Source organism: Ptychodera flava, chromosome 1, assembly GCF_041260155.1.
Source record: "Ptychodera flava strain L36383 chromosome 1, AS_Pfla_20210202, whole genome shotgun sequence".
NCBI classification, from domain to species: Eukaryota; Metazoa; Hemichordata; class Enteropneusta; family Ptychoderidae; genus Ptychodera; species Ptychodera flava.
The window spans coordinates 24978392-25002137 of NC_091928.1; the positions used below are offsets into that span (position 1 = coordinate 24978392).

The 23746-nt window shown below is 35.8% G+C and overlaps 1 protein-coding gene across 1 annotated transcript in view; it reads right to left on the bottom strand.

Moving 5' to 3' along the window:
• Positions 1 to 23746, bottom strand: part of LOC139143661 (low-density lipoprotein receptor-like) — a 150127-nt gene that overhangs the window by 91416 nt on the left and 34965 nt on the right. The window lies entirely within an intron of this gene.

Sequence of the window (23746 nt, forward strand, 5' to 3'; positions counted from 1 at the left end):
TCGTTGCCCTTGCAACATTTTTCCTTTGTGTGTACGCTGTCTTGGATTAGATTTTCAGTCCATTTGATGATAAATGAAAATTGACATCAAAGTAAAGTGATAAAATAATAGATTTAAAAGTAAGAAAAAAATATAGGATTGCATTGAGAATTTACAATCTGACGGAGTAAATATTGATGATCTTAAAAACAGGGAAGCAGTAGTTATTATGGCAGCTAGTCTGCTCCTCGAAAGTGAAAGACGTTGCTGGTTCATAAGAAAATATAAAATAATCACTCGCCGCCTTTGTACTTAGCCCCCCCCCAAGAAACAAGGAAAAATGTTTTCACTCCGGCCGAAAGACATTTTCATGAAAGACAATGAAACTTACCTATAAAGTATCCAGGTTGAAATGTAAGCATATCCTCCTGCGAAATGTTATTGACTATTTCATCAGATATTGTCTTTTCTAGAGTGATATTATTTTGTCCAATAAGGGTAAACTCATCATTGCTTTCCCGACGGTAAATTCCCGGATGTACGGTGACTGATGTTCCATCTTTCAATGGAATATTGAAACGCCATTGCCTGATCTTTCCACAGCAAGGCAATTTCAATGTTTTATCGATGATAACTAGGGGACCATGTTGTTCTATGAAATAACCGTGGTCAATATGAGTATGTCCAATCGAGTGCGGGCACTGCAAAATATCTATTATAAAAGAACAATGTGAATGTTGTAACTTTACTTCAGCAATGCATGCTCGTTGAATTACGTTAACCCTTTGAGCGCTTAGTCGATTTTGTCGCTGTCATAAAATATACCCAGTCAGTATTTTTTCAGATTTTTTGCCATAATTTCGACAAAAATTGTTTGTCACTGAAAAGTTTGACTTTGGTCCAAAATAGTCTAAAAATACTTGAAAATTCATAACAATTAGTAAAATATTGCACTAAAATTTTTGGTTGGAAAGATTGCGACACTCAGAGGGTTAAGGCTTAGGGGAAGGCATACTTAGTCACATGATGCGATTTCTATCTTACCACACTACCAGATTGACATTTGGAGGGGCAACATTCATTTTTGCGTATTGTACAAGGGAGATAATGCCGGACCATTATCTTACCACCATGCAAGAATTTCCCCAAATATCAATGTGAAGTGCCGTGGCTCTCGGCACATCATCAGAAGAATTATGATTGCTTAAAAATGAGTTCTGCCAAGTCAGATGTTATCGTCTGCATACAGTGTAATACCAGATGTGAAATGAAAATGCTCATTGTTTCAGTATACTAGTACGTTGTCAGTACGTTATTAAGTGTAATATATATTATATATATATATATATATATATATATATATAATATATATATATATATATATATATATATGTATATGTATATATATATATATATATATATTATATTATATATATATATATATATATATATATATATATATATATATATATAACACTAAATTATTTGACTGCTGTCATTGTATAACAAATTTATACCAAATGTGATTGTCTTCCGTTAAGTCCTCCTTCAAGATTGATATGCCACATTGTGAAGCACATTAGCTTTCTAAATTATGGATAAGATGACTAGAAAATGCAAAATGTCTTTACTGGTTCAATATGATTGTCTCATTAGTATAAATAGTAATATTCGTAAACTTACATAGCCCGTCCAGTCTTATGTCCCCAATTTGGAAAATAAGCTAAATATACAAATTAGTAGCTAGATGGTGTAAAATGCTTGTCACAAGTTTTATGAATAGTGTATTTTAGTATCTCTGTTGTACAGAGCAGGCTTCATGAATTTGATAGTATATTCAGATGTATATTTCCTAATTAAGAAAGTTCGTTGAATATGAAATCGCTAATATCTGAAGTAATTATGCTTAATGACTTTCAATAATTTTATACGATCATGCTAGGAAATGCCAAGAGGATTTGACCGGTTGACCTCGCTGTTAATTTTATGCAGGAAATTACAATAACAATGCTTGGTCGAATGACGTAGTGCCTTGAGGGCGGGATCGCCAGTGGTATAGGGGGAGGAGTACCTTCCCGATGGTGATAAGTGGTGCGGATTACCGTCGCCTAGGTGACTGGCGTATACGCGTGCCAAAAGACACCGTCCCCGTCTCGGGGCTGTTCTCGGAGCGGGACCGTTTTCTCTGGTTTTCCGTCAATGTTTTCCACCATGGACAAATGGTAACAACACTGAACAAAAACCTAAATTATCTGCTTGTCAACCCAGTTTGTGTCAGTGCCGCCGGTCACGCGCACCACCCAAAAGTTTGACCGTCACTTAATATCGAACAGTATTCAAAGAAACGGTCCTACTAATTACTGCCGTCCCTGCCCGTCATTCTTCTAGCACTGCCCGTCACGAAATTGGCCTTTTCAATACAGTAATAGGTTTATATCTTAATATTCCACAACGTTTACCTGTGATATAAACTTATGAAATCATAGTCCAGGCCCCCAAACCGCCGATCGATTTACGACCCAATAGTTATGCCGCTGACGCTGATATTCACCGGTGGTTGCCTGTGTGTGCGTACATGGACAGTCTGCATAGCCCTTGAATGTGGTCTCGGTTTTGATCAAACTTACAATTGATGAGTATAAATCAAAACTGATAAATGATTTATGTTTTCACATGGATTCACAAAAGTTTCGCCCCGGTGTTCATTTTTGGCCCTGGAATTCATCTACCCACCCTTTGCAGAGTAGTAAGCTTATGGGGCAAGTAAACATGGATGCGCCGGTGCGATTCAACGATCAGCCTGTATATCGGATCGAAAGTCAACAATTTTACGGCTCGGACTATGATTTTATAAGTTATATAAAAAGTATAAGGCGCAGGGTATTATATATTGACTGATTACTGTAGCTATGATGGGCTACATTCAGGACGGGCAGCTACGGGCAGTAATTAGTAGGCAAAACAGGTGGTTTTCACCGTGGGCAGAACTCGGTGCAATGATACTGAACATTAATAGTAAGCCTGTCACCTTGAAGGTAATGCTGTAGGTGAAACAAGGACTTCAAACGCACGACGGTACAAACAACACCACAAGTGAAACGTACACATAGAAATACACGCGTTCCTACGTTGTGCCACCCGGGCCACGCGATTAAAATATGACTGATACTGCTGGATAGTGTTAATTGGGTCGGTAAACAGTCAATTAATAGTTAATTGACTACCTGGGTGATTGGCAGGTCGTGTCCAACGATGCATATGCAAAGCAGGCCAAATGACAAAAGCCCCCAAAGATATTGACAGCTGGCCAGAGGTCACCATGAATACGTAATGACGCTTCACTACGCAGAAACTGCGTAGTCAAGCCCTTCTTAACCGGTCAAATCCTCTTGGCATTTTGCCTCATGAGTATATGTAATGTAAATAGCAAGTTCCGTACACTTTGTACCTAATTAGGAAATTTATCAAATATAGAAAGTAGTAATTAACTCTGGTTAAAATGCTAGAAGATTTTCCCTGATGTTATACTTTAGGATTTCTTATATACAAACAAAATTTTGTAAACTTTGATCAAATTAATTAAAGCCGCAGTTTTCAATCCCATGTTTTTTGCATTAGCGGAGTTTTCCTCCCATTCAAACACCTGGCCAGTACGTTACACAAACTGATCCCAACCTTTTGTCACATTTTGCTAATCCTGCAAAAAGAGTTATACAAGCGTTTGATTGACGGTCGGTTCAAATCGCCAACGGTCATTAATTCACCACCACAAACGCTCGAATTTCCTAAAAAAATCGTCTTCCAATCTCGTTAGAATTTGAATATAACCATAGAATTCGATCGGCAGCATCTTCGCGCTGGCCGTTTGGCAGTCTGTCTGCGATTTTGCGGCAGGAAAAAAACCTAAAGATTGGCATTTTCTGGAGTGTGTGCCCGCGTGTTGCCTGTTTGGTGCCCACTTACACGATAAACGCCGCCAAAGCTTCGCGCCCTTTGAAAGGGAGGCTCTGCCTTTAAAATATATATGCCTAACTAGAAAAGTTCGTTAAATACGCAAATTAGTAATAAGCTGATCACAAAATGCTGAACAACTTTCATTATTGTTATATCATAGTATCTTCATTGTACATTGCACGTTTCGACCTTCAATAATGTGTTCTAGTATATGTAGTGTGAATACCAAGTTTCGTACATATCAGTAAAATGCTTAATGGCTTTCAAAAATGTTATATCATAGTATCTTCGATGTATACAGCAAGTTTCGAGAACTTTGATAAAGTCAATCTGGATATATCCCTAATTAAGAAAATTCATTAAATACGCAAATTAGTAATTTACTTACATGTCACCCCTAGTATCTTCAAAGCTGATATAGCCTAATTTGATCAACATTTGTAACAATTCTCATTAATTTTTGCGCAGCCGTTGTCAATGTGCATCCGTATTTTCTACAATCATTCATTTACACATAAGAATACAATATGCAAGCCACATCCTCAAGAACTAGTCAGTTCTTGCAATTTGTAAACTGAATATATGAACCAGATTTAGTTCTGATCTTATAAGCCGTTCTTGAGATACGGCGCCGACAGGCAGACAGATAGACAGACTCTGCGACATTAGCCCCCGCGTGTGAACACGTGAGCTAAAAAATAGTTTCTCTCCTGTTGGACACCATAAAATGAGAATGATTAAATGGCGCCATCACTGCAAAGTGGCGCCAACATGGTGGCCTGAAAGTCATAGAATTAGTTGTGATAATCTTCCTGTTTATTATGACAACGTTTTGCGAGAAAACAATCCTTTTATGGGCAAGGTGCATCGCTACGAGAAGAATAAAAGTCTGAGAATTATATGTACGTTGCATCGCATCAAATATGACCTTAAAATATATAAACGTTGCCGTACAACCATAGAAATACTGTGGTTTGTTTATGCTATCTTGCACCAGATGAAATAGTTGCATTAGACATATGAGTACTTCTGACTAAATTAAATTAACAGAGAACACGTCTAAACGTTACAGTATGCAACTTGAAATCGAATGTGGTTTTTAAAAATTTTCCCAAAAATTATCTAAACGTATGACAAGCAGAGAGTGGCATTGAGACTTGACAATTGCCTTTCTCGCCAAATAAATACATAAATAAATAAATAATTAAATAAATAAATAAGCAAATTAAAATTTACAAGGCCATGAACAAACTTAACTTTTATACTGCGACATTCTCCGTATCTCCGTGTTTCTCTGAGTTAATTTCAAGGGGGTCTCAGGAACAAATACGTTCTCAAATCAATTTCTTAGAATTAAAAGACGAACAGATCATAGGGAAACATATGCGCTGAAAAACATGAAAGAAAGTCTATACCTCTTGGTAATATTACTAGTTGGAACAAATTCTGCAGGTACAAAGGAGTCTTGGTCATGCGGGCTTGTAAAGACGAACCACTGGTGTAAAGAATCTGAAATATAATATTAAGAGGTTGAAATTAACAAAAACATATGAGTTCATTCGTGTGTGACATCGGTGGAAATTACAATTACAGTTGGATCGTCAGATATCTCTGAACACGGAATTCAAATACCGGTCAGAAAAACTCATGTATGAATCAAACAATATGTAAGGGCGAAGGTCATCAGCTGCGCATGTCCTAATTTTCGTATTATTTTACGCGCATGTTTTTAACCGTTTTCAGTATAGTTTCGGAAGACCTACTAGAGCGACATTGTGAGAAAGATTTGACTATAATGTATCTTTTAGGCATGCGGAATGTATGTAAATTCAAATATTCAAAACCATTTAACAGTTGTATACAATATTAAGTTAGCAAACTCACCTCCGGTGGTTCAGTAATATCTCCACATACGTTAGCAAGTTTGTCGTGTGTATCATGTTTCGTATCATATATCTCTAAGTAATCAACAGCACAGCGTCGTTTGTCACAGTCACCTACGATGTTGTTATACTGAACAATAATGTCAAGAACTCTGCCTGTAATTAAACATTCAAACATACAAATAAACATCCAAATATTCAATACGAAATTGAAGGAAGAGATGAATGACTTAATGACACCAACACTGTTAATGTATACTCACTCAGATTTAATTTAGCTGTTTTCGCTAATACTGTATAAAAAATCTGTCAACGATAGATTATATTGTATTAAAGTGGCACTCCCATTTGGTAACATTTTTAAAGCACATTTTTTAATGCAAACGGTCGATGTTTGATTGTGGCGACTGCGCACCGATCGCGAGATATCGATAAAAACATGTCTTCAAAAAGTAAAAGTTTGAATTCCGGTGGCCCACCTAAATTCAGCTTCCGAACATCGAACGTTCGGCACTGGGGCCATTGCCAACTAAGCCATGGAGTACCAGTCTACGCTAATGCTGCTGTACGCCACAGTACCACCCGCGTCGGTGATCAGTCACGCCCCGTGGAGAGAAAGCTGAGTCTTACTGACTTGGCGTAAAGACGAGAAACAATTTTTGCTGATTCCACCACTTCGCATAGGTGACGAGCACAGTTACGTTTGGTTGATTCATAGCGGCAGCCGCGTGGTATGCGTAGACAATGTGTAGTCATCGGAGGCGGCTGATATTTGACATGTAAAAACTAATGTTTATGTGGTATTGGTTTAAAATATGATACAACTGATTTAGAATAATGAAAACAACAAAAACTAAGGATAAGTTTTCAAAAACTTACCTGAGGTAAAGGCATAATGCTGTATATAAAGTCTTTGCAGTGGGAAGTAAATTAATTGCGTCGTTCGGACTTATTGTAGACTCCCTAGAATATCGTCAATTAGCACAACAACAAACCTTCGGGGGATTTCGGGTCAAAATCAGGAACGATCGTAAAACTTCGGGATGTGAAAAATACGCTCGGGAAATGACATGTTTTTATCTATATCTCGCGATCCGCGCGCTGTCGCCACGTCAAATATCGACCGTTGGCATTAAAAAATGTTTTAAAAATGTTACCAAGTGGAAATGCCTCTTTAATAGCAAATCCCTTAAATATCCCAGATATCAAAGCAGTGGTATTAAATTCATATGTAGTTATGTATGTAGCTATATGTGTTGTATGTATGTATGTATGTATGTATGTATGTATGTATGTATGTATGTATGTATGTATGTATGTATGTATGTATGTATGTATGTATGTATGTATGTATGTATGTATGTATGTATGTATGTATGTATGTATGTATGTATGTATGTATGTATGTATGTATGTATGTATGTATCTATGTATGTATCTATGTATGTATCTATGTATGTATCTATGTATGTATGTATGTATGTATGTATGTATGTATGTATGTATGTATGTATGTATGTATGTGTGTATGTGTATGTGTTAGCAGTATGTATGTATGTATGTATGTATGTATGTATGTATGTATGTATGTATGTATGTATGTATGTATGTATGTATGTATGTATGTATGTATGTATGTATGTATGTATGTATGTATGTATGTATGTATGTATGTATTTATGTATGTATGTATGTATGTATGTATGTATGTAGTGTATTTTTACTATAAAAATCCACAGACTAAATCTTTCTGATACGCCTTAGCAGTAACTGTCCGATTTCATCGGATGAGGTTGAGGAGGTCTATAATTGATGTGCAAATGAATAGCATTGTTGACCTCTCTTTAAATATGATATCGTGATACATACCTTTTGCAACGTTAACATCCCATTCACACTGAAGGGTATCCGATGGTTTAAATGTTATCAAACCGATGTCCAAATGATTGAGATCCAAAATTTCATTGAAGCCACACTTTGACGAATATACTGGTAACAATAGGAGAATCGATATTATTGTTTAAAGCCTCCGTTTCTTACTAAAAATATGTCACCCAATATTCAGGGAGATGTTTTACGATTCCGGTTATTAAGCTGTGATGTCCATAAAAGTGTCAATATTTCAATCTTTGTTGGTGGATTTCTCGATTAAATTCAGGCGCTTAGAACGTTTGTGTATGAAGCGGCCATATTCGAGTTGCAACTCGAAATTATTTAGTTGTTAAAATCTAAGACGTGTATTCATCGTCAATGTTGAAAAATGTTTGTGGTCACACTTACGTAGGAACTTTACATAAACTATACTTTATTTCAAACCGTCCACAGCGAACGGGCCTTTTATGTAATCGTGATAGGTTTGAGTGTTAGACAATCATCGTGTAGCTTTTTCTAGACATGTATAATATTTCTTCATATACTACTCTTTCCGCTAATGTTTGTACCGTGTAGACGAGGGTAAAGGAATGTCAAAGGTTATTATGACAAGTACGCATGGAGACCCTAAATGTTTACTTGTCTATCGATACCATATTACATATTGGAAACGATAGATGGATTATGAATCTCTTTGTTGGGATAGAATCAAATTGATATGGTATAGTGCATTTCGTCGACATCATATGAGCTAGTGGCAGTATCATTAATTTTACTTGTCTTATACATTACTTCATCATCTATGTTTACATATTTAGGCGTCGATTTACGGTACCCACTTTGAGTCGAACATCTGTTTCAGATAGAATACGCCTTGGGGACAGCTTTTCGGACTCTCGGGTCCCAATTTAAAACTCATGGAGTAAGAAAAATTCTTACAGTCTTGGTTTTCCGAAGATCGAACTTTTTAGTTTTTCCCCGATAAGTTAACACAGGGATGGCAGCCATTTTAGCTCACGTGTTTGAACACGTGGGCTAATGTCATAGCGATGTCTGTCTGTCTGTCCGTGTGTGTGTATGTGTAGTGTGTGTGTTTCTGTCTGTCTGTCTGTCTGTCTGTTTACACGATAACTCAAAAACGCCTGAACGGATACATATCAAATTTGTAGACAGGTACCATGTGCTACTTGCAAGAACTGATTAGATTTTGGTTAGTGTTGCTTGCATATTAATGAAGTTATACAATATCGTTTTTTTTCTGTACGACGATTTCCCTATGGAGACGGTAACGACAGTGTAGACATATACCAAGAAATACTGCTCGAAATTTCATGAAACTTTTCACAGATGACAATCTCAGAACATTATCATGATACTGTGAGTTTCATGTCAAATACCTGCTTATTTGGATAATTAATGAACTCTTGATATTTGTGACATAACTCTGAAATTCCTGCACTAATTTCGATGATACTTGCTGTAAATATTGATGATGTATATATCTAATTATATAGAAAGCATTGAGCAGGTCAAGTTAACAAATAGCTCATTTGCATATTTATGAAAGTTTGTAATTAGTCATATAACTCCGATATAACAGCACCAAATGTGATCAAATTTGCTGCAAATACTGATCAGACTGATATCTAACTGTGGTGTATAGCATTCAGTAGTGTGAAGTTATTAAGGGTTCATTTGCATATTTAATGAACTTCATAATTAGGTATATAACTCTGAAATTACGGCACCCAAGTCAGTGAGATCGGGTACAAATATTGATCTGATAAATATCTAGTCGTACTGGCAAGCTTTGGTGTGTCAAGTTAACAAATCGGTCATTCACATATTTATGAAGTTTTGTAATTAGTCATGTAAGTCCGATATAACTGCACCAAGTGTGATCAAATCTGCTGCGGATACTTATCTGACTAGTATCACTGCATGAAAACCCAATAATTCAGATAAATTCACATTAATGAGTTGCCTGTATTATAGTGTAATACACGTGAATTCACACGAATTCACATGAATACAGGCTTGCTGAATACAAAAAATGGATTCTTGACTGTATTCATCTGTATATGCACTCTTCAGCTAAAATACAGGCAATAATCCATGTGAATACAGCAAGTATTATAGGGTTTTTATGCAGTGTATCTAACTGTGACGTAAAGCATTCAGTAGTGTGAAGTTAATTAAGGATTCATTTGCATATTTAATGAACTTCGTAATTAGGTATAAAACTCTGAAATTACGGCACCCAAGTCAATTAAATCGGGTAGAGATATTGATCTGATAAAATCTCATTGTACTGACAAGCCTTTTGCAGTGTCAAGTTAACAAATAGGTGATTTGCATATTTTATGAAGTTTTGTAATTAGTCATATAATTCCGATACAACAGCACCAAATGTTATCAAATCTGTTGCAGATACTGATCCGACTGATATCTAACTGTGGTGTAAAGTATTCAGTGGTGTGAAGTTAATTAATGTTCATCTGCATATTTAATGAACTTTGTAATTAGGTATATTACTACGGTGGCCCCTACAGGCCACGGAACTCTATTACTTTTGAATATAAACTCTAATTTTTCTTGACAATATCTCTAATATTTGTAGAGATTTTATTTCTTCACCGGAACCTTATCTTAACTTTATCTTTAACTTTATCTTAACTTTAACTTCTCGAAAGTATTTTAGTTTTAACTATAAACAAAAGAAGTTTCTCAAAAGTATTTTTATTTTGTAAAAAAAAAGTAAAATTTTTTCAAGATAACAAACTCCCCTACGCGTCATTGAAATTATTACTTTTGAACATAAACTCATATTTCTTGACAATATATTTAATATTTGTAAGAAATTTATTACAGCAAACTTTTATTTCTGAACGGGGAAACTTATTTTGGGGGTAAAGTTAAAGTGTTTTTGTTAAGAGTTTTTTAAAAACAGTAATAGTGGCGTAAAGCATTTAGTTGTGCGGGGCTAATTAATGGTCCATTTGCTTATACAATGATCTTTATAATCAGTGATATTACTCCAAAATTACAGCATTACGTTTGATGAAACTTGCTACAGATATTGATCTGATAAATATTTAATTGTACTGAGAAGCATAGGGCGTCTGAAGTTAATAATTAGCTCATTTGCATATCAAATATAGTTTTGTAATTAGTGATTTAACTCTGGGAGTACTTTGCGAAAATTGATGAAGCCTGCTACATATAATGATATAACATATATCTGATTGTTCTCATTACACGCCTCACACGGGTATCAATTAGATTGGTATGAATTTGGTTTATTGACAGGAATATTGAAAAACATAATACAATAAATCTTCGTCAGAGATAGTTACTCTAGCAGTAGACCGTATACACGTCTTGTCGTATCAAAATCTGTCTTCCACTCCACCTCGTGTGCTTAATTGAACTGCTGTCAGAATATACAATGTCTGTCTTTGTTCTTGTGTTTCGGTTAGTTATTATCCTGAGGTCTGCATATGTTGTGTAATATATCCTTGCTCGTTGATTTGTCAGTTTGATATCAGACAGGTCAAAGATACAATTGTTTTACACATCTTCATAACAGTACAAAAGTATGCAGTAATTCATGTCATACTGTATTATTTCATGCGTCCTCTAGTGTCTGATAAATGTCAATACATGTCGAGTCATCAGCAGTCAATTTCAATGCTTGATAACTAAGTTTGTAATTTTGTCAAACTCAAAGTAATTTCTTCCATTCAGGGGTCACATTTCTTCTGTTGAGTGAAAGCTAAATTTTCTTGTCTGTTTACTGACTATTAATGAACCTATTGTAAAACACGTGAGCAATATTCAGTTCATATCTGGTATATTTGTAATGTCGGTAAATACTGAGCTCATCTGTTTTATCAAACTTAGCACGGTCACCCTTGATTTTTATTCTTGATTCGATAATGTGTGGTTGAAAGTTTCATTGAGGAAAATTTGAACTAAAGTTTAAGAATTTCACTTGCAAGGCGCATACTAACTTAAAAAATACTGACTGACGAATCAAAATTTGTTACTTGAAGGACGTGCATTTTTCAACTTACCTATGCATCCCTCCTCTTGTGACCCTGAGTCGCAATGGCATCTATCGTTTCCTGCCTCAGTTACACATATCCTGTCACAGCTACTGTCCACTCTGCCTTCTTCTATGCAATTCATTATTTCTGAAATATATTTGTTGTTAAGTTGCACTTAAAGTTTCGTCAAACTGTGCATAAATTTATCCGTTTCCTGCAAATGATGATTAGTAAAATTGTTGCGTATTTCATCGGCAACGTTATTATCCACACAGAAATGAATGTACTAATTTGTATAACACTGAAAACGCAATTTTTTGAGAGGAAAGTTGAACTACTTGCCAGAGAATATTTAAAACTATGTGGAGAGCTCAGCGACGAAACACTTTGGAATTCTATGATCATCCATACGTCAATGCCATTTGTTTTCAGGCCAACGTTATTGACGAGGACTACTCTAAAGTCAGGTCGGTTGTAGTTTCGCAGATTTACAGCAAAGGCGTAGCCTACTGACGGGTTACTTCAACAATTTACATGTAATGGCCTGACGTATATCCATTTCTATTTTCTGCTGACAAAAAGTGGCGAGTTTCAGTCTCAACAAACCCGGCTATCTTTTGCCGAAACCTTCCGTGTTTGCATTCACGGTTAATCTCTTTTCTAACTTCAAGGAAATTTCCCCTGAGATGATGACGATTAGGTTGGAGGAAAACCATGAAACAGAATGATGGAGATCTAAATATTCTGGTGTCAATCAAACTGAGACAGTGATTTTTGTTCCAAATAGAGGCTCATAACATGTACATACATTGGCTTTAAACAAAAACACGATTCCACAACAGTGAAAAAAATAAATATATAGAAACACAATGATTAACAAACAAGCGACAGATGGTCGACATCAGCATTAATTGAAAGTTAGAGAAATTTATGTTAATACATTCAAGCATCAGAAACATACAATATAGTTCACAGACATAGACATCATGCTAACGGCAGTTTCCGTACCTGCACATTTGATGTCTGGAATACGTCCATCACCAACACAGTCGCAGATCAATGACCCCTTTCTGTGTTTGCAAATTTGCTCACACTGAATGTTTTGTTGACGAACGGCACACTTGGTCCTGTCTGGAGAAGTATATGGAGAAGTAAATGGAGATCTCAGAAAGATTTATGCATAAGACACTGTACAAAGGTGACATGAGCGATTCAAAGCCTGCACAATATAACGATTGTCACACCCAAGATAGACCGAAGACTACTAAAATCACTCCGAACTATACGGCAATCCAAATAGTACCTAGAACACAGGAAAAGCACATTACTGTTGTAAAGATGTCACCAACTCTTCTTTAGCTGCACCCTTTCCGGTAAAGACATGTCTTACCGACTATTTCTCGCTCATATTATATATATATATATATATATATATATATATATATATATATATATATATATATATATATATATATATATATATATATATATATATATATATATATATATATATATATATATATATATATATATATATATATTAATAACAGAATTACGTCAAATCTAATGTAACAGTTACTTAAAGAGGCACTCCCACTTGGTAACATTTTTAAAACACATTTTTTTAATGCCAACGGTCGATATTTGACATGGCGACTGCGCGCGGATCGCGAGATATCGATAAAAACATGTCCTCAAAAAAGTTAAAGTTTGAATTCCGGTGGCCCACCTGAATTCAGCTTCCGAACATAGAACGTTCGGCACTGGGGCCATTGTCAACTAAGCTATGGAGTACGAGTCTACGCTGACGCTGCTGTACGCCACAGCAGTACCACTCTCGTCGGTGATCGGTCATGTCCCATGGGAGAAAGCCGAGTCCTACTGACTCGGCAAAAAAAACGAAAAACAAAGTTTGCTGATTCCACCATAATTCGCATAGGTGACTAGCACAGATAGGTGCGGTTGATACATAGTATGCATAGTGGCCGCCGCGTGGTATGCGCGCATACCACACGCGGCGGCCGCTATGTATCGAACCACGCGTAACTGTGTGGCAGACGACAAAATGTAGTCATCAGAGGCAACTAATATTTTACACGTAAAAACTGATATCTATGTGGTATTGTTTAAAAATTTAATACAACTGATTGAGAATAATGAAAACGACAAAAACTAAGGAGGAGTTTTAAAAAAGAATTACCAGAGGTAAAGGCATTGATAATGATGTATATAAAGTCATCGCACGGTAGGGGTAAATTAATTGCGTCATTCGAACGTTTTTGGACTCCTTAGAATATCGTCAATCAGCACAACAACACACTTTCGGGGGATTTCGGGTCATAACCAGAAACGATCGTAAAACTTCGGGATGTGAAAAATACGCTCGGGAATGACATGTTTTTATCGATATCTCGCGATCCGCGCGGAGTCGCCACGTCAAATATCGACCGTTGGCATTAAAAAATGTGTTTTTAAAAATGTTACCAAGTGGGAGTGCCTCTTTAAGTATTCTGCAATCTTCAGATGGGTTCGGGCTTACCATTCTGTTTCTCGGCGGTGTTAAAATATGGTAATGAATATTTGCTTTAGTTGCGAAATTTGAAACTAACTCAAAGCGTTTGTTTAACAGCGTAGATTTGTCAGCATTGATAATGTGTAGCTTTTCTGATATACAAAGATTACATTGCTTGCTTATGTTAGAGTAACTCGACGCATTGTCAATAATGGACCACAAGACGACAAAGTTCTGGTCTTGTCTTTTAAAGACCAAACAAACTTTGACAACTCTGTACTATTCCTGTATTTTTTGTCGCGGAACAGTTGCATTTGATTAGCAATGCGCGTCTTGAATGTTGCAATTTCCGGGACAAGCCCGTTGAAAAGTGACTGTGAGGTAAAAGGTATCGTTAACAAGGCAAAGGTAACAACAGCAGTCAGCAAGAAGAAGGTCTACATCTGTTACTTAAGTTTCCTGCAGATGATTGTAGGATGCATCATCATTATCATCATCATCAGTCCGACTGTCTATGGATGCATGAAACTTAATTAAAAAGATATTATTACTTTGTACTTTAAATATTTTGTGTTATTACACACATGGATCATATATATATATATATATATATATATATATATATATATATATATATATATATATATATATATATATATTTATATTTATATTTATATATACATATATATATATAGTGGATGAATAAAACTGCACACGTCTGCTGATCTGCTTGTATATTTTCTGTTTATTCTGTTGGTAATTTTTATCCAAAGTTTCGTCCTAAAAGTAGGACTTCATCAGGTTGAACATGTCTACAAGGGAGCATTTGTCCGTATTCTCCCTTGTAGACATCTTCAACCTGATGAAGTCCTACTTTTAGGACGAAACGTTGTATAAAAATTACCAAAGGTATAAACAGAAAATATACAAGCAGATCAGTAGACGTGTGCAATTTTATTCATCCGCTATTACCAAACCACGCTACGAACAACACTGGGAGCTATCTGTACATCTCAAGTATAGGTTTATATATATATATATATATATATATATATATATATATATATATATATATATATATATATATATATATAATATATATATATATATATATCTATACATCTCAAGTATAAGTATATATATATAATAAATATAATATATATATATATATATATATATATATGTATATATATATATATATATATATATATATATATATATATATATATATATATATATATATATATATATATATATATATATATATATATATATATATATATATATCGAAAAATTACATGGGATTGTATATTTACCACATGAACTGTCTTCTGATTGTCTTTGATATGGATGGATCAAAATTATTGTAATCAATAGCATGATTGTTGTCGTGATTTTGTTTTTTAATTTACGTGGACTACTTTCATTCAATTAGTAAATGAGCCGTCACCCGGGAGATATGCAAATGTTTACAGGTATGCTTTCATTCAGTCATTCATTCATTCATTCGATTAAGCTGAATTTTGATACATCGAATGGTATCTCTACCAATCAACATACGGATTCGGTCACGTGTGCGTGTCAAACATTGTCTCGCGCTGGACCGTTGCCAAGGCAAGTCGTCCATTGGTGGATATATTTTTCATCGCGCTAGCGACGGAAGGCCATAGTATGTTGAGTTATTCAGGCAATTTACAACTATATATATGAAGTTAATGAACCAACACGATCGAAACAGTAGTTATCGTTCTTAGAGATGCCATGGCTTTAAAATATCACAAATTTACGACCTTCGCGAGCTCGAAAGATTCCGATCGATGATACATCGATGATACTGCCGTCACCGGTCTCCGCCGGTGGCCATCTCGGTCGTCAATGTTTTCGTCTTACGGACTTTGATGTTTTCTGTGACACATATATCGCCCGTTAATAGGTACATCCCAATTTTGTTACTTGACGGGAACTCTGTTCTGTTGTGAGTGTTGGGCAAGTCAACTTTCGAAATACATCGGATTCTACAGTGCTGCACTGCAGAGTTTAGACTACAGCTCGACAGCTTAAGACTACCGCCTTACGCGTTTGATTCCGATCGAGAAACAACAGAATAATTTGTGTGATGAAGGAACTTTATCGTTATTCGTCAAATGACTTTATGCTTGGGCCTTCTATCTCGCTTTCCAGAAGATTATACAATACTCATTTATTAAGTTAAACTTACGTTGAGATGTATCTTTTGGGTTTATCGCCAACCGGGATCGCCAGGTACGACGTCGCCTGGCGATGACCAGGTACGACGACGTCCTCATTCAGCCTTACGAATGGAGCCGTGACGTTACTGAGCCATTAAAACGATCGACGGTATCCTCATTGGGTTTTGGCAATAGCTAAAGCTGTAGCTACTCAAATTTCGTTGGACATGCCTTCAATGTTTCCATATCTGGATTAATCGGGTTACCTTTTTGTAAAATATCATGAGAGCACGGCCACGGCATCGATCACGACAAATCGTTCTGTGTCGCGGTCTGCATGTATGAATGGTACCATTGCATAAAAAAGTTTCGGTTTATGACGTACAACAGGGAAGGGGGAAATAGGATTTCTTATCTGTGCTGGTGTACGTCACACAGGTGAAGATACGGGCCAGTTCATGTGATAAATATATCCCTCCTCGCCTATCGGTTCGGAGGGATACAGCTATGTTGTGGAAACACGAGTCTTCGATGACGTCACATGAGTGAGAAATACTGGGAGATTATATATTTATTACACGCATAGACCCACTTTTGTATTCGAATAAAATTCATTCCTTTATTATTCATTCCTTTATTTTGTCAGCGTGGCGGATGAAGTGGTACGTTCACATTCGGACGCACGTTCCTCTTGACGCGTCAGAGGTCTCTTTCTGTCGGGTTTTCACGCAAAACTTGAATGGATATAGCCGTTACCATCGAGGATAAGGGAAAGGGGATGATATAGTATCTTCAGATGCACTATTTTGTTTGCAAGGTAAAGTTATAATATAAAAAATGCATCGAAATTTAACCTTGTCTTGCTGTTCATAGTGGTGCTTATATGTTGTTTATACTGTACGAACGAACACGCTATGCAATGCTTCAGTGGTCATTTTTACTGCTATCTAAAAATCGTGTCACTTCCTGACTTCGATTCATAATGTATGAATAAAACCACCATTGAACTGTATCACATCGTTCTTGTTGGTTATTTTTTAACCATAATGCACTTAGGAAAATTATACTGCTCGAAACTGGCGAGGACTGGAGGAGTACGGTGCCGCATGAAGATCGTACGTCCCCATATATTCTCCGCGCATCGGACGCTGTTTGAAATTGAGAGAAAATGTATCATCGTTCGTCGTAATTATGAATGAAACTAAAATAATAAACAATCACAGTAAACAAAGCACAACAAGAAACTTTTAACATTGGCCAAATCGATCTCGATTTTACTCATGTCTTATGAAAACACTTCATTGTGGCGGCGGCTCCTATCGAGCTGTCGACGAAGTGGCACAAGCTTCATAAAACCGCGTTGTACAGTAAACATTTTCGCCTTAGTACAGCCTACCGCAGAAGTTCAACAGCATTACAACGCTTTGCCGATGCTAAGAATTTAACCAGTCACCTGGCAGGATAATGTGATGATATTGATACATCACATTATTAATATCTATGTTGGATTCTTGTTCGGTGATAATTTTGTCGATTTTGAGCGATGACTCGATTGTTTACGGCTCGTGACGAGATGGCACAGTACACTGTAAAAATAGTTGACGCTGGATGCGTCTTTACGCGTTCAAAATGTACATGTCGGTGTTCAAATTTGAACGGCTAGTGTTCATATTGTTAACACTAGTGTTCATATTATTAACAATGATGTTCTAAACCTGAACACGATGTGTTAACAACCATCTCCTTCAAGTGTTCAAAAACTCAGCATCACAGAAATTTTACAATACTGTGAAACAATTAATTATCTTTTGTGTTTTTTACTTTACTATGGCTATATTAAATTTACTATTGCTCGGTGTCCGACAAACTTACACGGATTTTGGTTTAACGAATTTCACACTAAGTGAAAAATATCTCCGGTCTACAATTGCTGAAAACATGTTTTTCTAAAAAAGAAGTACACAAAATAATTTTACACGTTAATACGGGTTGAAGTTTCTGAAATGTGAAAAAAAAATCAGAAAACCCCCATGGACATTTTAATTTTAACATCGGCGTGCAAGAGGCGTTCTTCTTCTTAACACTTTGTGTTCAATTTTGGTGCCTTTTCCTATCCCATGATGCATCAAAACGGAAGTTGCGACATTGCAAGACCAGAAAGGGTAAGTTTTCTCTCCAAAATAGTAAAAGGTATTAGATTTGAAGCATCTGTATTATTTTCCTTAGAGATTAATTGTTATATGTAACAGGTCTGACCTGAGAGCGAGCGCAGCGTAGGGTATATCGTCATTGATGTTTTCAGGCAATAGCATGATAATTTCTGTGTTTGATGCATGATGCATATCTTGGCCATTGAGTTGAATTGTTGTCAATTTTGTTTTCTAGAATAACATTTTATAGCAATTTAACTCGGAAATCCAAGTTCACTAGCGAAAATTACTTAAAACTGGTAAATTATATGATTCCGATCAGTTCATTATATTAAACAGGGGCGGGAACAGAGGCAGTCTAATGTAAAACACGTACTTGATATTTCCCTCGGGAGCTCTCAGCACACGATTTTGCGAGAGTTGACCGTTCGTTCTCGCGAGAGTAGGCTTGTTTCAAAATGGCGGCGCCTAGCTAAGTGATGAATGAACCGGACCTTCAAAAGTGATCGAAAATAGTCATTTTGAACCAAATTTCACACTTTCTTTGAAGCAGAGAGATTCTTTTGTCAGAATACACATTGTCGAGTAGGATTTGCGGTAGATGATATCTTTAATTTCGCGCATCCGTGTACAAGTATTCAAAATGGCCGCCTCCATGGAAGTGCTCTCTTTTCAAACTCGTAGGTACATAGATTCCATTCTAATTTTTGTGTACACGCGTTAGTCTTAATTCTCGCTGTGCTTTCTATTATACTTTGAAATAGCTTAACTACGTGAAGAAACCTGTTTTCTTTCAGTGGCTGGTATACCAACAACTAGCTGTGAATACGCAGTGGTACTTTTTGCCATGGCCTATCGATCGATCTCACTCGGGTCAAGGGTCAACGCAACACAACTGTAGCGATAACCCTTGACCTAAACGCGATCGATACGCCTTGCATAGTACCGTTGCGTAATCACAGCTAACACATGTCTTTTTGTAGAGAAAATCGCATGTAAAACATCAATTAAACATCGTAGAGTAGACAATGTATTGTTTCATCATATGAGAGTTTGGCTTTTTTTATTTTGATCAGTTGATTAAAAGAAGAAGCAAATACTTTGTGACAGTATTGAATGAGGCACTGTATATGAAAGTCTCCCTTTTTCGTTAACATAATCACGCCCTTGTCTTTCATTTAAAGTCTCATCTCACTATATTACCTATTGTTGCATTATTTTCAGCATGTAAAAAGTTTGATTTAACTAAAAACGAAGAGTTGTTACAGAAACTGGTGGTACAGATAATGAAGAAGATGAGTGTACAGGTAGCTGTATGGAAACAAGCATGATAACATTAGTTCATCTCTAATGTAGATTTAAACTTCCAAGGGTTAGTAACTGAATTTTGATAAGTTTCAGTATTTTTTCTGCATTAATCTAAGCTTTGGTAGCATGCTATGATCAACTAAATGTTGCCGGAGAATTAGCTATCACAGACGTGTAGTCTCGCTTATCAGATGAAGGGTGGAATGAAAAATTAAAGCTGAAAGCGACAGAAAATTCAGAGTAAAATTGTCCAATCTGAATTACAGAATTTTCTAAAATTTTCACTCTGAATTTTCTGTCACTTTCTGCTTCAATTTTTCATTCCCCCTTGCATCTGATGAAGGAGACTTCACGTCTTTGGAAGCTTATGCCCCTGTAACATTTAGTTCTAAGATCATAGCCTGCTATCAAACCTAAGATTATTTTTTATTGTAGCTCAACACGTCTCTTTTTCTTAGCAACTGGTTTTTAGCTTTGCTGTCAGCTAAATAGGTGGATGTGTAGCATTGTCCTCAAATTTGTACATCCCAAGGTTTTCTTCAAAACAGTCTGTACGAATCTTTTAATATATGGATTACAGGTCCTCAGGGATTACCCTAATCAGATATGTTCAAATTCTGATGAAATATGCAAATTTATATTTTTTATCCGAATTGTGCTCTTTTTGGCAAAAATCTTTTACTTACGTCTTCAATATTTGGTAAACATGTCCCTAAGAATGACCTTAGTAAAATTTGTGCTGGTTGTGATGAAATTTTCAAATTTTTGTATTTCATGGCAATTTTTGTCATTTTTGGTCAAAAATCTTTAAAAAATCTTCTCCAAAACTGCTAATGGAACAGCTTTGATATTTAGGACATAGATCTCTACTGAGAGCCTTTTTCAGATTGTTCAACAAATTATGCAGAAATTTGCAACTTTATATATTTAAGATATTAAAGACATTTAAGACATTTTTAAGAAATTAGGGATTACCAGAATGTTATATATTCAAGTTATGATGAAATTTTAAGGGTGATTTTTACCATTTTTGGTAAAAATTGTATAAATATTAATAGCAGGGTACACTAGAATTTCAAAAGTCTTTACGAATATGTTTTTTTATTTCTAAGAAGAAGATTTTTGAAATGTCACCGATTTATTTCAGTGTTTATTTAAAGATAATAAAACAAACAAACCTGTTTGTTTATGAAGGGCTTTGTTGGAAAAAGAAATAGGTTTTACCCTGCCAAGGATCCACTTCTCCCACTTTCTGCATGCTGTACCTAACTGTGACACTTTGACAACTTGACATGTTGTGTTTACTTTAGTGTGGACAACTATATACACTGTAAAGTTAAGTGTTCAAGGATAGAACACCAATAAAACGCCTTTTTGTAACACTTTTTGAACGCGTCTAGACGTTCAGAAATTTAACACTACGTGTTCAACCAACGTTCAATTTTTGAACACACGTGTGCAGATTTTGAACACTCCGTGTTCATCAGGCATTGTATTGAACACCATGTGTTCCATATCTGAACACACGTTGCACATGAAATGTGTTCAAACAATTGAACGCATTTACGCTTTCAAAGGGCTGTAACACTTTTTGAACGCATGGACGCCGTTCAACGATAGGTGTGTTAAAGATTAGAACACATGATATGCACTTGTTGAACACCTTTAATTTTGCGCGTTTATGGGGTGTTCACAGCCTGGAAATAACAAAACAGACAACTTATATTCAGTAAAATTATTTTATTTAAAAATACACAAAGATTCCTTGAGTAAAATACAATTATTTATTGTAAATTGGGCACATTAAGGGAAAACCGATTTTTGAAAGGTTATGCAAATTACCTACCACGTGATAGTTATGCAAACAATGGTGACACTATGGTAACTAAAATGTTCCCCTATATCTAGGCTTTCCGAAAATATATAATTTACGGGGGTTTTGAGATTATTAATCACTAGAGAATTGTTAGCTTAAAAAGGTCAATTTCTTGTCTTGGAACCTTAAAAATGTCTGAAATGTCTTTGATGTCTAAAAATACAAATTTGCGTATTTCATCATAACTTGTACATATATGATTAGGATAATCCCTGGAAACCTGTACTTTAAATATTAAGGAATACTACTGGCCGTTTTGAAGAAAAAGCTTGGGATGTAAACATTTGAGGATGATGCCACACATTCACCTATGATCATCATAAGGTCTACGTCCTTAACAGCAAAGCTAAAAACAGTAACAAATCGAGAACAAAAGACGTGTTGATCTAAAATACAAAATAATGTAAGATTTGGTAGCAGGCTATGATCAACTAAATGTTACTGGCATCAGCCTTCAAAGACGTGAAGTCTCCTCCATCAGATGCAAGGGTGGAATGAAGATTTGAAGCAGAAAACGACAGAAAATGCAGAGTGAAAATTTCAGAAAATTCAGAAATTCAGAGTGTACATTTTTCACTGTGAATTTTCTGTCGCTTTCTGCTTAAATTCTTCATTCCACCCTTTGCTTCTGATAAGGGCGAATACAAGTATTTGAAAGCTTATTCTCCAGTAACATTTAGTTGATCATAGCGTTCTATACATAACGTTCATCATAGCGTGATCATAGCGGTCTGGACATAGCTCAGATAAATTCAGAACAGAAATACAGAAACTTATCAAAATTCAGTTACTAACCCTCGAAAGTTTAAATCTACATCAGCGATGAACTGAGGTTCTCAAGCTTGTTTGCAGACAGCTGCCTGTACACTCTTCTTCTTCAATTTCTGTACCATCAGCTTCTGTAACAACTCTTCGATCTAACTTTTCACATCCTGAAAAAAATGCAACAATAGGTAATATGGCGACACGAGACTTTAAATGAAAGACAAGTTGGCCTTATTAGGTCAAGGAAAAGGGATGACTTTGGTATACAGTGCCTCTTTTCGATAATGTTACAAAATATTGGCTTCTTCGTGTCATCAATTGATGAAAATTGAAAGCAAAGCCAACTCTAATATGCTGAAACAATAGAGTGTAGGCTCTGCGATGTTTAACTAAAGTTTTTAAATATACATGCGATTGTGTTTACTAAAAGACATGTGTTAGCTGTGATTGCGCAGCAGTAATGTGGCATATCGATCGCGCTCGGGTCAAGGGTCATCGCTACAGTGATGACCCTTGACCCAAGTGCGATCGATACGCCATGGCAAAAACACCGCTGCTAATTCACAGCTAGTGTATGTTTAACAGCTACTGAAAGAAAAAAGGTTTCTTCACATAGTTAAGCTATTTCAAAGTACAATACAATAAATTTCAAAGGATTAATACAGATGCTTCAAAATCCAATACTTTTTAATATTGGAGAGGAAACGTACCCTTTCTGGTCTTGCTTCCACACGATCACGACTTTAGCGTGCGCTTACAAGAAAAATGTCGCAGCTTCCGTTTTGATGCATCATTGGATAAGAAAAGGCACCAAACTTGAACACCAAGTGTTAAGAAGTAGAACGCCTCTTGCACGCCGATGTTAAAATTAAAACGTTCATGGTGGTTTTTTGATTGTGTTTTCAAAATTTCAAAATTTCAACCCGTAATAAAATTGTAAAATTATTTTTTATACTTCCTTATTTAGAAAAAACATGCTTTCAGCAATTGTAGACCGGAAATATTTTTCACTTATTGTGAAATTCGTTACACCGAAATCCGTGTACGTTTGCCTGACAGCGAGGCAATAGTAACGTTAATATAGCCATTGTACAGTAAAAAACACAAAAAATTGTTAATTGTTTCACAGTAACGTAACATTTCTGTGATGCTGAGTTTTTGAACACTTGAAGGGGATGGTTATTAACACATCATGTTCAGGTTTAGAAC